A 15804-nucleotide genomic window follows, 5' to 3' on the forward strand; every position below is an offset into this window, starting at 1 on the left:
CTGTGTTTCACACACACTCAGATAGCTCATAAGCCAGTATTTCACCTAAAGGTGAAGAGGCAAGATTTGAGGCAGCAATAGTCCTTACCGCATGGGTGCATGGGATTGATCGCCTTGCTAAGGAGGTTTCAGAGGCACCATGTAGTTGTTAGGATCACTAGCTCCAAACGGCCCCTTCATTCCTGAAATGCCTACAGGGATAAATTAGCCTCAGGGAATCACTTTCCCAGCATACTGACTTCGGTCTTCACTTCCCTCCCTCCCTTAGAACCCCAGTTCTAAGGATTTCTGTCCTGAACTGCAACTTCCTGCCGGTGTCCACAGCCACTGGAGGACAGGTCCAGTCAGAACAGATTGTCTAGGCATTTGGACCATCCAGGGCATCCTCACTATCCAAAGATCTCACGCCTGACCTTAAAAGATCATGCCGGGGGCAGAAGCCCCCATGGACTACTATATTGCTTGGAATTCGTGCCCCAGTCCTGTATCATGACATCATATCTGGACTCACCAGCCAGATTTCTAATAGCCAGCGCCCATGATTCTCTGCCTTCTGGACCTTCGGAAGCACACTGCCCAGATGGTTCTATGGGAGACCTACAGTTTCCTGTCTCTACTCTACCAGCAACTTCCATTCTTGTGCTCCCACTAGAGAGCAATCCATTTGGGACACAGTCATAGCTCAAGCAGTCAAGTGTTTGATTAGAGTAAGTACTAAACAGAATATCCTCCTTAGGAAGAGAGCCGCCTGAGCAGAACAGCCAGACCCAATCTTAACAGGCATGGGTGTCTTAATTTCTCCTTTCCCAGTAATCTACCTCCCAAGGGAGGTAGATAGGTTCCCTTGGCACCTCCCCAAGGGAAGAACCTACCAGAGAAAGGGGTGCATTTTTCTTGGAAGTCCGTTTTATTCAGAATTCAATCTTTTACCTGTAGATGATTAAAATATAAGAGTATGTATGGAAGTTAAAGGACACCCTAGAGTTGAAAAGTTCTCTAGGGGAAAGAATTATTGTTCCGTGTACACTCCTCCCCTAGTGAGATGTTCTGAAATTGTTCTGAGCTACCCAGCCAGTGAATATAACACCTGTCATTTTTCTTTTTATCTAATTCCCTCGGCAATGAATATTTTTATACCCTGTTCATAGCCCTGGCCTGGCCTACAGGAAGAGACCTTCAGCATCTATTGCTCTTTTTACCCTGCTTTACAGCCATTGGTCAATCCCTTTCAGAGCTAATCTCTTGTAGATGGGAGGATAAAGGCCCAGGATCCCTTGATCTTTGAGCAAGGTCACCCTGAGGTGTATATTCTACATTTGCTCTCAGCATTTTTCAGTGAAGTAAAGTTCCAGCTGTCCATTGGCAAACCTGCTTGATGACAATGATCCACTTTCTTCTCTGACTGGTATTATCTAGGGTCCTCTCTCCAATAAACTACTTGCCCTTGTTGATAACCAAGGGTTCTAGGGACCCTAAATAAAGCCACAAACGCTGGGAGAGGAAAGCCTCCAGTAATCATGTGTGTAAACAGACACCTGCAGACCTACCAGAGAAAAACAAAGAGGGGATTGGGGACCTAGCAGCTGATCTGATACCTAGGTTTTGCAGGATCCGTGGAGTTTCGAGGAATGCCTGTTAAAGGGAAAGGTCACTGACGCTGGGAATGTCTGAGTCTGTAGACTGGCAGGAAGGCGTTGTTATACTCTTGACAATGGATACGCTCTCAGTCATGTCTTTCAACTTGGCCATTGAAAATGAGTCACGCCTAACAAGAACAGATATGGGGTGGGGAGATGACCCAGTTAGTAAAGCGCTAACCTTGCAAACGTGAGGGCTTGAACTCAGACCCCAGAAACCATGTGATGTGTGCTTGAGATCTCAGTGGTGAGAATGATGGGGTACAGGAGAATCCCTGAGGTTCATTGGCTGAACAGACATCCTAGCTTTTGCAAGGATTTCCAGACCAGTGAGAGAGCCTGTTTCAACCTCCCCCCCCCAAGTAAAAAGTGGAAAGTGTTTGAGGAACTACACTCAAAGCTGTCCTCTGCTCTATGCACTCTCTCTCTCTCTCTCTCTCTCTCTCACACACACACACACACACACACTGTGTGGGGGTGTTGAGGTGTAAGAGAAAGAGACAGAGAGATACAGAGACAAACAAACACAAATATGTTTGACTTTCTTTTATTTAAAGATGGATATGGAATGTAAAAAAGCATTCAACTTTGGTCAGCTTTCTGTTGGTTGTCTGTGCTCTAGAGACTGGGTTGTACTATGGAGCTAGCTGAGGCTGACCTTGAACTTACAAGTTTCCTGCCGAAAGTTTCCTCATGGGGTTACAAGCAAGTGGACTGCTCAGCCTGCCTGGTAGCACCTTTGGTCAAGGTCCCAGTAACTCTCAGAGCCTCTGAAGCCTCTGTAGGGAAGGGCTAGGGACAGCAGGTGGGGCAGAGGAGGTGCCCTTCCTAATCTTTTAGAATGAGAATAGCAGAGATTGACAAGACCAGAAGGAGGTGAACTGAAGAGCCATTGGCCTGTAGCAAGATGCTTTCAGGGAGTCCCAAGGACACATGCAACCATCAAAACTCGTAGGAATGGGAGGACAGGCTCTGAAATTCCTGGGTTGCCAAGTGGAGACTTGAGAGTGAGGCCGTGGTTCTAATACTACACCCTCCTCCCACCCCCCAGCAGCAGGACGGGAGTGCTGTAATCGGATAGAGCAAGGGTCCTTCTTTGCAAGCCCATTCCAAAGCTGCCCTGTGACTATGAAGTAGACATGGGTTTTCTTCTCTTTACAGTTTATTGGCAAAGTATCAAACGTTTTATAGGGCAAGCGCTGCCACCCACCCGGCTGTGCTCAGCGGTTACTGCCAGCAAAGATGCTGCAGTCGGGACCCGCGCTAGGGTAACTTCAACTTTAAAAGCTTGCCTTTGAATGCCTCTCTCCATGCCCTTTAAATGTTGCAAATCAAAGAGGCACCTAGGGAGGCCGGGGGATTGGCAACCTTCCCACCATGGTGATGAGAATATAGCCCTTTGTGTGGCTAGAACCGCTAAAGGTGAGCAGGGGGAGGAACACAGGCAGCTTATCCAGGGGGCCCGGAGCACCAGCTATGAGTGGAGCACATCGCCTGGCTGAGGTCAGGCGGGTGCTGAGGACGCTCCACCAACTGCCAACAGTATCCTGCGGCTTCTTTACAGGCACCGGTGCCATTGTTCAGCTCTCTCCCCTCTGTCTAGCTTTCATATTTATCCATTCAGTCGCTGTTGGAGGTACCCACTTACAGTACAGATCAACAGATTTACTGTAGATTCAAGGAGTCCCCGGGGTCCCTGACCTGCACTAGCCCTCACCGCAAGGTGTCCCCTGATAATGTGAAAACTGTAAAAGACAATGTTGGAATGGCAGTCCTCTATAGATCCTGTCTAGCTAACTTCCCGTCAGCATCTTTCTCATATGGTGACGATGGAGCAGCATTGAACTCCTTGGGATCCAGCAGCAGGGAAGTTGAACTGAAGATAGGGGTTAGTGTACTATTTCATTGGGTTTACAGTCATTTGCCATGTAAAACTCAGCCATTGGAAGCCACCCTGAACACAGAAGTGGCTCCATGAATACAGACACACTCGCTCTTCTTTTGGGCCCGCAGCATTGTGACCCACAGATAGGGAGACCTCTACAACAAAGACACTGGGAAGCCGGTTGCTTAGGTAGTGAAGTCAATTCAGACTGTGTCAGCTCTGCCCTCAGTCGTCAAAATGCCCTGAAATTTCACAGTAAGCAAAACCCGATAGAGGCTGGAAAAGACAACAGTGTGAAAAGCATGGTATGTGAGCAATAAGGAGTTGTGACGTCAGAACAGATTTTTCTGAATGCTACGAAATAAAACCTCGGTCTTGATCCTCATTATGGAAGAAAGGCTGGACATATTTCTCTCATTTCAAAATAAAACGAGAGCCAGGTGTAGCACCAGGTTTTGAGTTCCAGAGCTTGGAAAGTGAGGCAGTGGAATCACAAGTTCAAGGCTAGCATGGGGTCCATGAGAAAGCCCTCTCCCACCTCAGCAAAAACAAACAGCAGAAAGGAACAGAGACAGAACTCCAGAAAAAGAAGAAAACAAAAACCCTCTTAAAATTGACAAATAGAGATATGATCAAAGAATAAATTTAGGAAGTATAAGAAGAAATGTATTAGACTGATATCTCAGAAAATTACATTTTCCTGGACTTTGAGGTTGAAAAACAATTCCATGGTTTATTTTCTTGTTAATGCAAAGGTCTGAGAATCGCTGAAGGAAGACCCCAGATTTAAATAGTATGTAAAAGCAAAGAGCATTTATTCTACAGAAACAACCTGCATGTAGGTCCACCTGAGAGGAGCCCAGAAGCAACGTTTAAAGCCAGCTAGAGGAGTTCCAGTCACAGTCAGGTATTCCTTATCAGGATTGGTTGGGTTCACGGTAAGGAATACTTGTATGTTTCTGATTGGTTCCAGCCTTAGGGAAGGAACCTCATATAGCCCCAGGCCAGATGTTGGGCAGTTGCTGTTTTTTTTTTTTTTTTTGTTGTTGTTGTTGTTGTTTTCAGGAACTGGACAAACAGGAAAGGGAAAATGGTAGCAAGAACTTTGGCCCAGCTTTGGGCCCCTTCTCAAAATGTACTTAAGTCAACTCCCTCTCACTATAAATACACATTCACCTTTACAGTCAATTTTCTATTAATATGTTTTTTTTAATTGTTTTCCTAAAGGGACCACGTAGGGCTGGGAAGACAGCACAGTCTGAAAACGGCAAGCTTGAGCTGCACAAGCTTGAGGACCAAGCTTAAACTTCCACTACTTAAAAACCTGAGCTTGACAGCGTACATTTGTAATCCCAGTGCTGGCAGGTAGAAACAGGACCTCTGGGGCTTGCTAGCCACATATCTAGCCAATCGGCCAGCTCCGGGTTCAGTGAGAGGAGAGCCTGACCCAAAAAATAAGATCTTTGGTCTCCACACACATGTTCACGTTATGTGTGTAGGCACACCCTCACATGAATGTACTGCCATATGAACACAAACACACACACACACACACACACACACACACAAATAAATTTGAAGCTGTCCAAATTAAATAAGTTTCAAGTTCCATCAAAACTGAAAACCTTCAGCAACAGAATAGAGATACAAGTGAAAGAACATGTAAGACCTGGCCAGCAGCTTCAACAATCTCAGAGGCCACCAGGCCAGCGAAAACATAAATTAATGGTTACACGGTGTCATTGAGAAGTACAAGACACTTGCCCCCTAATTCTTATTCAGATGTGACTTTTTGGGATCTCAGTGTGCCTTGGTTTTTCTCAACAGTGCCTCCATCTCTCCACCCTTTCTTATATGGGAGTTGTGGTGGTTTGAAAGAGAGTGTCCCTCATAAGCTCATATATTTGCATTCTTGGTTGTCAGGTGGTGGAACTGTTTGGGGAGGATTAGGAGGTGTAGCCTTTTTGAAGAATGTTTCAAAAGCTCAAGCCATTCCCAGATAGTGCACTCTCTCTCCCACTTTCTCTCCTTATCTCCTGTCTCTTTCTCTCTTTCTCCCTCCTTCACTCTTTCTCTCTGCCTCATGATTATTATCTTGACATATAAGCTCTCAGCTACTGTTCAGAGCCATTCCAGCTTGCCTGCTGCTATGCTTCCTGCCATAATGGTCATGTACTCTACTATCCTTTGGACCTGTAAGCCTTAAATTAAATGCTTATTTTTATAAGTTTCCCTAGTCACAGTGTTTTATCATAGCAATAAAAAAACAGTAACTAAGACAAGGGCCTGTCAAATACCTCCCTATACCCAAAGATCTGAATTTATCTCTTTTTCTTTGTGTTCTTTAAATATATTTTTTATTTATTATAGTTTATTCACTTTGTATCCCAGCTGTAGTCCCACCCTAACTCCCTCCCAATCCTGCCCTCCTTCCTTCCCTCCTTCATCTCCTCCCACGGCTTTTCCCCAGTCCACTGATAGTGGTAGACCTCCTTCCTTTCCATCTAACCCTAGCCTATCAGGTCTCATCAGGATTGTCTTTCATAGTCTTCCTCTGTGGCCTGGTCAAGCTGTTCCCCTTCAGGGTAAGGTGATCAAAGAGCAGGCCACTGAGTTCATGTCAGAGACAACCCCTGCTCAACCTTATTAGTGAGCCCATTTGGAGACTTAGCTGCTATGGGCTACCTCTGTGCAGGGGGTCCAGGTTATCTCCATGAATGGTCCTTGGTTGGAGTATCAGTCTTAGAAAAGACCCCTGGGCCCATAGTTTTTGGTTCTGTTGGTCTCCCTGTAGAGCTCCAGACCCTTCCAGGTCTTTCTATCTCCCCCTTCTTTCATAAGATTCCCTGCACTCCGCCCAAAGTGTGGCTATGAATCTCAGCATGTATTTTGACACCCTGCTGGGTAGAGTCTTTCAGAGGCCCTCTGTGGTAGGCTCCTGTCTTGTTCCTTATTTTTGCCTTTTTCCGATGTCTATCCCATTTGCCTTTCTGAATGAAGATTGAGCATCTTACTCAGAGTCCTCCTTCTTGCTTAGCTTCTTTAGGTGTACAGATTTTAGCATGTTTATCCTATATTATATGTCTAACATCCACTTGTAAGTGAGTATATACCATGTGTGTGTTTCTGCTTCTGGAATAGCTGACTCAGGATGATCTTTTCTAGATCCCACCATTTGCCTGCAAATTTCATGCTTTTCTTGTTTTTAATTCATGAGTAGTATTCCATTGTGTAAATGTACCATAATTTCTGCTTCCATTCCTCAACTGAGATACATCTGGATCGTTTCCAGATTCTGGCTATTACAAATAAAGCTGCTACAAACATGGTTGAGCAAATGTCCTTGTTGTATTCTTGAGAATCATTTGGATATATGCTTAGGAATGGTATAGCTAGATCTTGAGGAAGCACTATTCCTAATTGTCTGAGAAAGTGCCAAATGATTTTCAAAGTGGTTGTACAAGTTTACATTCCCACCAGCAATGGAGGAGAGTTCCCCTTTCTCCACATCCTCTACAGCATGTGTTGTCACTTGAGTTCTTGATCTTAGCCATTCTGATGGGTGTAAGGTGAAATCTCAGGGTCATTTTGATTTGAATTTCCCTGATGAGTAAGGGTGTTAAGCATTTCTTTAAGTGTTTCTCTACCATTGTATATTCCTCTATTGAGAATTTTCAGAGCTAAAATACAGTTTAGCTGTGTATTCCATTTTCTAATTGAATTACTTGATTTGTCCTACCAGGGATCTCCTACAGCTCATAAACACTTTAAGCAATGTGGCTGGATACAAAATTAACTCGAAAAATATCAGTAGCTCTCCTGTATACAGAAGACAAATGGGCTGAGAAAGAAATTAGGGAAAGAACACCCTTCACAATAGCCACAAAGGACATAAAGTAGCTTGGTGTAACTCTATCCAAGCAAGTCAAAGACTTGTATGAAAAAAATTCAAGCCTCTGAAGAAAGAAATTGAAGAAGATATCAGAAGATGGAAAGATCTCCCATGCTCATGGCTTGGCAGGATTAACATAGTATAAATGACCATCTTACCAAAAAGAAATCTAAAGATTCAATGCAATTCCCATCAAGTTACCAACACAATTCTTTATAGACCTTGAAAGAATAATTCTCAACTTTATATGGAATAACAAGAAGCCCAAAATCACTAAAATAATCCTCTACAATAAAAGATCTTCTGGCAGGATCTCCATCCCTGATCTCAAGTTGCACTATAAAGCAACAATAATAAGAACTGCATGGTACTGGCATAGAAACAGAATGGTGGATCAATGGAACTGAACAGAAGACCCAGAAATAAACCCACACACTTATGGACACCTGATTTTTGACAAAGATGCCAAAACCATGGAATGGAAAAAAAAGACAGCATTTCAATAAATGGTGCTGTTCTAACTGGATGTCTACATGGAGAAAAATGCAAATAGATCCATACTTATCACCCTGCACAAAACTAAAGTCCAAGTGGATCAAAGACCTCAACATAAAAGCAGACACAGTAAACCTATTAGAAGAAAAAGTGGGGAATACCCTTGAACTCATTGGCACAGGAGACAACTTCCTGAACAGAACACCAACAGCACAGGCTCTAAGAGCAACAATCAATAAGTGGGACCTCATGAAACTGAAAAGTTTCTGTAAAGCATGGAACACTGTCATCAGAACAAATGACAGCCTACAGATTGGGAAAGGATCTTCACCAACCTCATATCTGACAGAGAGCTAATGTCCAGGATATATAAAGAACTCAAGAAGTTAAACAGAAACAAATCAAGTAATTCAGTGAATTTATCTCTTATTTCATTAAAACATCTCTACATGCCGGGAGCCAAAGCTATTTAGTGGAACCAAAGCTATTTGCTGAAGCAAAAGCCAAACAGTTAGACAAAGCTATTTGGTGGAGACAAAGCTATTTACTGAAGCCAAAGCCAAATAGTGAGCAAAGGTCATTTAGTGGAGACCTAAAGCTATTTAGTGAAAGAGTTATCTAGGACCCTAAGTCATGGGTGATAGATTTGTGAGGACATCTGTCTGTCAGTTTTAGAGCATTCGTGAGATATCTTAAGAAAACATACTTACGATATCTTGCAGGTACAGTATTCAAGCCACGAATGCACTCTTGCTATCCCCCACAGCAATAATTTAGCCTTCCTCCTTTCCTGCCTTCTCCCTATGTAAGTTGGGTAAAAATTTCTAATCAACGAGACCTTGATCAGACAAACAGACTTGGCTTCCTTCTTCGAGTCTCTGTGTCTTCCCATTCCCCCCCCCCCCAGGACCCCATTGAACTCCCGTGGGTCGGGACATCTACATCTCTGTCCTTGCTCTCTTTTCATTTGTGCATGTTTATGTGTGCCTGTGTAAGTGTGAGTATGTGTGCATGCATGTGCTCCTGCGTGTATATAGAAGTCAGCAGTCAATTTCAGGTATCTTCCCTATTGCTTTCCACCTCGCATTTTGAGATTGGGTCTCTTATGAACCAAGATTTCACTTTGGCAAGACTAGCCTGCCAAAGACTAGCCCCTGGAATTTGCCTGTTCCAGCTTTGCACCTCCCATCTCTGGACTACAGATTTGCAATTCCATCCCATCTTTTATGTCCTCATGCCTGCACAGTAAGTGCTTGACCGCTCCTCAGCCGGTCAGTCTTTCTGGCTGCATCAGACCATCCTACTTTTATCCTCTGTTTTCTTGTTCACATCCACATGGAAGTTATAAAATTATTTGTCCAAGCCAATATAGTTCTTTCCAAAAGAGAGATTAAGCTATCTGCTTTGGCCTAATTATTATTCTAGCTTGTTCCATACTTGGCCCTTGTTCTCTCCCCTCCCTCTCCCAAGCTTGCCTGTACAGCTTGGACAAAATGACTGGGGAATGAAGCACACATATTAAATTATAAAAGAAATGGAATTTTAGGGTCCTCAGTAGGGAGTGCTCCCCAACTCTGCCCTGCGCATGGTACTGGTCCCATTGGAGGGAAGGAGAAGAGAGACCAGAAAAGATCTGGGTCTCTCTGCCACACTGAACAAAGGCTTTGTTTTGTTTTGTTTCCTGACTCCACAGACACAGTCAGTTCCCTGCTCAACTCTTTCTCGTGGCAAGGTGGTATTTTCTGTGAAAATAAACCACCCTATGTCTAAGCAGCTTGTCTCTATTACATTGTTCAGGGTACAGCGTTGTGATCCTGCTTCAGAGGGTCACTGAACATGGAACATGAAGAAAGTGGCTGTTAACTGACCCATGCTGAAAAACAAACAAACAAACAAACAAACAAACAAACAAAAAACCAAAAAAAAAAAAAAAGCTGCAAAACATGGAGAAGAAGAGGGCCTGAAGAGAAAGGAGCAAATGGGTTCCAAGCGCTCCAAACCATTCCAACACGTTACTGGGCTAAGTCTTCGACTCATTGTGAAATATAATATCATAATGGGCACAGCAATATTAGAGCATAAAGGAAGCCTCCCACTGCCAGGGCCCTAGAAGCTTCTGTGGCACCATCGGGTAAATTCAGGAACCGTGCCTTTTCCTCTAGAAAGTCAAGCCATGAGATAGTGTGTGCCCAGGCTTCATGTGCTAGCCATCTTGAGCAGGTGGGTGGCTGCACTGTCACACACAGAAGCTATGCAGCGGGGAACAAGTTGTCGCTGTGAACATTCAGCTAAGGAGGCAGTAACATGTTTTGATATAATGAAGAAAACTTCTGTGTGTACTTAGGTCTGTGTGCATGTGTGTGGCAGTACCCATGCCTATGTGAACACGGAGACCAGAAGAAGGCGCTGGGTGTCCTGTTGGACCATCCTTCACCTTATTCTCTCAAGACAGGGTCTCCCATTGAACCTAGAGTTCAGCATTTGCTCAGCTACTCAGGCTGATCAGCAGACCTCAGAAATCCTTCTGTTTCTGTTCCCCCACGGCACAGGAACCACGAGCGTGCGGCTTTTTAAGTGGGTGCTGGGATCAGAACTCAGATCCTCTTATTTGTGTAGCAACCACCTTTACCCACTGAGACATCTTCCCAGCTCCAAGGCAATATTTCTAGTCCTGTTTATGATCTGATTATGAAGATGTGCTAGACAACATGGAGTGGGAGGGAGGGAGATGGAGGTTAGATAGAGAAAGATGAAAACAAGGGAAGGAGATGAAGAGGAAGAAAGGGAGAATGAAAGATACAGATTAGAAGGGGATTGACCCCCCAGCACACCTGGATCACACTGTCCTGAGCAAATGACTTCCATCTGTGTCTGCCGTGCATGTCAGTTCCCAAAACTACCCATTACTTTTCTTGTCTTACTTTGTACTTGAATATCAGTTTTGTTTCAGGTGATCAAACTTGACATGCTTCAGTGGTTCTCAACCTGCACACACACACACACACACACACACACACACACACACATACACGACAAGGAAGTTTTGAGTATGAAGCCTAGGCATCTGTCTATTATACTTTTTCTGTATCTATTCATTCCTGTTAGGATTGAAAGCCACCAGTCTGGGTCAGCCATAGATGATACCCTTTTCTTTTTCCTTCTTTCTTTCTTTCTTTCTTTCTTTCTTTCTTTCTTTCTTTCTTTCTTTCTTTCTTTTCTTTGCCAACTGAAAATCTTTATTCTATCCACCTGGGACCACACCCAAGTCTTCAGGCATGTAGGTCCATATTGCAGCCAGTCCTGAAGATACCTGATAAGCTAGGGTCAGATGGAAGGGGAGGAGGACCTCCCCTAGCGGTGGACTTCGAAAGGAACAGGGAGGAGATGAGGAGAGAGGGTGGGATTGGGAGGGAATGAAGGAAGGGGCTACAGTTGGGATACAAAGTAAATAACCTGTGATGAATATTAAAAAAAATAAAAATTAAAAAAAGATACCCTTTTCTTCATTTCTGAACTACTGTTCTTTAGTCTCCTCTAAACATACAGGACAGTGTGTGACCTGCAGAGGTCTGCGGCACATCAACATGGATTTTCACCCTTTCTCCTTTTTCCTGGTGTGAATGTAGCTACACAGCCTAAAGCTAACCAGCATGCCTCCACCCCTAAAGAAAAGAAAAAAGAAAAACTGAAAATGTATTCCAAATGGAATAAACAGTCCTTTTAAATACATGCTGTACTTAACGACAGCAGGCAACTACACAGTGTCTTCTCAGGAAACGACCTGTCAACAGTGGGGCTTGGATGGCGGAGGAACTCAGAGGCCGTACTCTCAATGACAAACTGTTTCCTCTTGTTCGGTTCCCGGAACTGGAGGGTCACTGTCTTCAGCTGTGTATCTACTACTGACCCGCCAGTGGCCAATGGCCAGGCAGATAACCCTGGTTAAATTAAATTGGTAGGAAAATAAAGCCAGAAGCCGTAAATCTGGAAAGGGAACAGGCATGGGGAAGAAGGGATCGATGAGATGAGAGAAGGGGAGCCCAGAGAGTGGTGGCCATGAGTAACAAGAATGAATCATGTACATATGTGAAACTGTCAGAGAACTAACTTAATAATAACAAAAAAAAGTGCTCCAGTTCATAAAATGGAAAGATAGAAAAGGCCTGAACGTCCAGACATGATAAGTTTCTGCAGCAGCATGCTATCAACTAACTTCAGGCTTGTTTATGAGAAAATTGAATCTTTATTTTGTGAGCAAAAGGTAATTGAATTTTGTATTTGCAAGTAAGAGCATTTTACCTGAGTTTTTAGTATTTTGTTGTACTCCATGCCATTACAACAACAACAACAACAAAAAATCCCTGTGGTATCTTGAGAAGGGTAGGGAACCTGTGGTGATGTTTGGAGTTCAGAGGATGAGTCATTTTAGAATAAAAACACTCAATGGGCTTTTAAAAAAAGTTTACTTGTGCTAGGTTTCCGGGACTGTCACCCACAGTACTGTAGCCTGGGTGGCCTGACAGAGGCCTCAGATCCCAGGTTCCAGTTGTTTACTTCTGATGCCTGGTGCTGTTTGGTGCTCCGTCAACTTGACACAAGCCGGACCCAAGTGGAAAGAGGGAACCTCAGGTGAGAAAATGCCTCCCTCAGACTTTCCCGTATGCAATCATTCATACATGATTAATTATTCATGAAGGAGGGCCCCATCCACCCCTGGAGCTGTGGCTCTGGGTTGTATAAGAAAGCAGTCTTGGCAAGCCGTGAGGAGCGTCTGGATCAGTTCCTGCCTCCAGGTTCCTGAGATTTTGCCTTGACTTCTGTGCAGGATGGACTGAAATCTGTAAGTGGAAATAAGTTCTTCTACTCCCAAGGTGCTCTGGCCGTGCTATTTAATCACATAATACAAAGCAAACTAATACAGAAATTTGTACCCGGCCAGGCTTGTGGAGTGTTGCTGTGACGCACTGTGCTGTTTTTAGAAGGGTTGTGGAAGGGCTTTGGAACTTAAGAGACAGAAAGACCTTCAAGTGCTTAGAGCTTGCTAGGGTGTTTCTGGGGAAGCTTTGAAGATAAGAAAACTGAGAGAAAGGCAAACAAAAAAAGTTTCAGAGTGAAATAGAGACTCTAGTAGGCTGTTTGCATGATGTTTTCAACTGAGAATTTCTGGTTTCTAGCCAGCTGGGGTTGAAGATTCAGCTGTAATGAACAAGAGACCAGCACCTCTCAAGAAAAACCTTTGCTTGACTGATACAGTCTATGCTGGTTAGCTAGAGCCGAAAATTCAGCTGTGATTAATAACAAACCAGCACCACTGAGCTGACATTTTCAGGCTCAGCACACAGAAGCTATGGTCCCTAGGGGATCAAGGCTGCATCACATCTCAAGCTGACAGATGAACTGTGTACAGCCTAAGAGTATTACAGATTACCAGGAGGTCGCGGGAGAGCCGCCGGATTAAGGTAGCTGTGGAGAGCAGCTCAAGCACTATGAGAAGGCAGGAGAGGTCACTGGTAAGTGGGTCACCTAAGTTGTAGTGGCGGCCCCAGGGTTTGGAGAGAACATGGGGAGAAGCTGAGGCTTGGCCCGAGGCAAGCTGGAGTCCTTGGAGAGAGCCCTGGAGAGGCTGCTAATGGCTTCAGCAGCCCTGGCTTCAGCAGAGACTCCAGAGATGCCAGCACTGAGGACAGCAGCAGGCCGGGCGTGAAACCAGCCTTAGCTTTCTAAGCAAGGTCTGTGTGCTGGAGGCAGAGCTTCCCAAACTCCCTGCAGCCTGGAAGATCGCGGGAAAGGCCCAGATGATGGACACTGGGCTGTTTCTTAGGTCGGGATTCAGTTTTGCTTTAATTCAGTTATGGCTGCATCTTGATGCTTCCCTCATGAGTAAGAACTTTGTAATTTTTTTTTTTTTTACATTTTATTTTACAGGAGCTAACTGTTGAGAGACTTTGCCCTTTTAAAGAGACATTGAATCCTTTAAAGTGTTGGAACTTTTAAAGTATTTGGATCTTTTAAAGAATGTGAAGTTTTAAAAATTATACTGTAATTTTTATTGTGATGTTAATAAGACACCTTGGGGGAGAAAGGAGGAAGTCGACAAAGGATCAGTTGTGCTGACTAAGCTTTGTTTGTTTTTGTTTTTGACAGTTTGGCCCAAGCTGGAGTCATCTGGGAAGGGAAACCTCAGTTGAGAAAATGCCTCCATCAGACTGGCTTGCAAACAAGTCTGTGGGGGTGCTTTCTTGATCAATGACCAACATGGCTGTACCACAACCTCTCTGGACAGGTGGTCCTCCTGGGTTGTATAAGAAGAAAGAGTGACATATTTGATTGATGTCCGTGGAAGGCCCTGAGAGGCGGTCAAGTGGGGGTGGACCTGGGGAGGTCAGGGGTGAAACTGGGGAGAAAGGGGGGAGGGGAAACAATGGTAGTGAGGAAGAATAAAGAAAAGAAATGGAAATCAAAGAGAAGCTGAGCAAGTAAGAGGCGACAAGCTAACAGGTAGCATCCTTCTATGTTCTCTGCTTCAGTTCTGGCCTCCAGCTCCGCCCCTGACTTCCCTCGTGGTGGACTGCAACTGCCTAACCAAATAAACCCCTTTCTCCAAAGTCGTTACGGTCAGTGCTTTATGACAGCAATGGGAAGCAACCAGAGCAGGCCTCTTTCATCAGCCTGTAGATGCTTGTTTCCACCTGGAGCCTTCACAGGCCTGAACACACTGTATGTCAAAATCCGAATCTCATCTCGTGAAGACAACAGGGATTCACGTTGGTTCCTGCGACCGAAATGGTAGCAGCTCTGGGGCGAGAACTGTGTGGACAGGCTCTCTGTCTGTTTTGTAGTGGAGACAGTAGTACTGGGCCTGGAGAGGTCAGAAGTCATGCCCACCTCTAAAGAGTGGCTTGTAACCAGGACTCAGATTTCATCCTTTGTTCTTTCACTCCCGCCACTCCCATTTTCACTTGTTACTCACGGCTGTTTAGCCGGAGGTTGTTACACAGAAGAGTAGATGTGATCTTTCACTGGCTCATTACTTTCTAAAGCTCAGACAGAGGAATGGCAATCTAATTCTTATTGACTGAGCTGCCATCTTACTTAGGGAGACAAGGTTAATAAAACAAAGCATCCTTCTGTAACAGTAGGATGCAACTTACTCCCAAATGCATTTTCCCAAAGGAAAACATACCGCTCTGTGCAATATCATTCCTACCGCACGGTGATTTCTGTTGTGTACACGTGTCTGTGCATGTAATGTATGGGGGTGCACGTGTGCTTGCGTGTGCATGAGTGTATGGAGAGCAGAGGTCAACATTGGTGTCTGTACCACTCCCCACCTTGGGTTTCTTTGGGACAGGATCTCTTACTGACCCTAGAGCTCACTCATTAGGCTAGGCTGGCTGGCCAGCAAGGTCCCTGGGACCCCGTTTTTGGTGTCCCAGCAATGGGGTTGCAGGTGTACCACTATACCCAGATTTTTATGCGGGTGATAGGGGCCATGTTTACATGGCAAGCACTTTACTGGCTGAGGCTTCTCTCCAGGCTCTCCTTTACCTTTCCATCACAAACTGTATCTGAGACTTGAAAAAGCATGTCTATTAAGCCTCTCACAGTATTCTTAGTGATTAGTAAGAATAGTATTAAGGGTTTAGAAATGGTTCAGCTCTAAGGTGCACGGAATTATCAACTTATATGATAGGAACATGCTTTTAACAACAGGATTGTGATCAAGTGTAAGATCATAAAATTATTTCTGTAACAGCTGTTCTGTGATTAATGTAATAATGAGCACAGTAATCATGAGTATTTGGTGTATTTTGCCTCACCCAACTGGCTTACTTGCTACTGATAATACTAAAATACACAGTACTGAACTAGCATTCTATAGCCTTTGAACTATG

Source organism: Meriones unguiculatus, chromosome 12 (genome assembly GCF_030254825.1).
Source record: "Meriones unguiculatus strain TT.TT164.6M chromosome 12, Bangor_MerUng_6.1, whole genome shotgun sequence".
Taxonomy (NCBI): Eukaryota; Metazoa; Chordata; class Mammalia; order Rodentia; family Muridae; genus Meriones; species Meriones unguiculatus.